The sequence below is a fragment of the Papio anubis genome, chromosome X, assembly GCF_008728515.1.
Source record: "Papio anubis isolate 15944 chromosome X, Panubis1.0, whole genome shotgun sequence".
NCBI classification, from domain to species: Eukaryota; Metazoa; Chordata; class Mammalia; order Primates; family Cercopithecidae; genus Papio; species Papio anubis.
Genome location: NC_044996.1, coordinates 21521887 through 21522996, shown reverse-complemented (window position 1 = coordinate 21522996; position 1110 = coordinate 21521887). Strand labels below are relative to the sequence as shown.

Sequence of the window (1110 nt, the reverse complement as noted above, 5' to 3'; positions counted from 1 at the left end):
CAAATTTCTAGGATTACAAGTGTGAGCCACCACACCTGGCTGAAGAATTCTGGGTCTTTAAATGGCCAGTCAGAGCAAGCTTAGCACTCCTTACAGTGAGCAAGGTTCTCCTCATTCCCTGAACAACCTTCACTGGATAACTATATTTGAAAGTTGAGCCATAGCCGTAGGAAATATTTCTCCAGTAACACAGTTTGTATTTAATAATAATTCAGCAACAAAATACAGCAACAAAAGGTCATGGCACCCTAGCTTCTCAGGATTAGAAGACTGCAAAGATCATGTCATGCACTGCTTCTCAAACTTTAATGTGCATAGAAATATTTGGGACTTTGTTTAAAAGGCAGGTTCTGGCCGGGCATAGTGGCTTATGCCTGCAGTCCCAGCACTTTGAGAGGCCACATTGGAAGAATTGCTTGAGCCCAAGAGTTTGAGACCCAGCTTAGGCAGCATGGTGGAATCCCATCTCTAAAAATCTTAAAAATTAGCTGGGCATGGTAATGCATGCACCTGTAGTCCCTGCTACTCAGGAGGCTGAGGCAGGAGGATCCCTTGAGCCCAGGAGGTCGAGGCTGCAGTGAGCCATAATTGCACCTCTACGCTCCAGTCTGGGTGAAAGAGTGAGACCCTGCCTCCAAATATATATATATATATATATATATAATGCAAGTTCTGACTCAGGAGGTCTAGGGTGAGGCTTTAGAGTCTTTGTTCCTTAAAAGCTTCCAGGATGCACTGCATGGTATCTGCACTCAGCGGTTTACTCCTGCTAGGGTGTTCAAAGATTAGTGCCATAGAAATCCAGTATCTGGCTTCATTGATTTTCTTGGCTTTGTGCTTGTTAAACCTGGTATTTCTATTGATAAAGCACTTGTATAGGTTTCTCATACTCTTCAGTTTGATATATTCTAAAAGAGTGAGCAATGCTTTTCTTTTTCTAGGGTGTCAAATTGAGAATGAAGCAGATCCCCCTACTCTAAAAATGACCCTAAAGTAAATTGGTTGAAGAAATTAGATCCCAAAGATTCTTGGTGAATGTTGACATCTTCATCAGTATATTCATATTTAAAAGAGATGAAAGAAACCAAAATAAAAGAATTACGGGCTGAT

At 41.4% G+C, this 1110-nt stretch overlaps 1 non-coding gene across 1 annotated transcript; it reads left to right on the top strand.

Moving 5' to 3' along the window:
* The first annotated feature begins 731 nt into the window (after positions 1-731).
* LOC116272250 lies at positions 732-870 on the top strand. Its single transcript, XR_004180970.1, has one exon. It is a non-coding gene; the product is annotated as a small nucleolar RNA SNORA8 (small nucleolar RNA).
* Positions 871-1110: the final 240 nt, after the last annotated feature.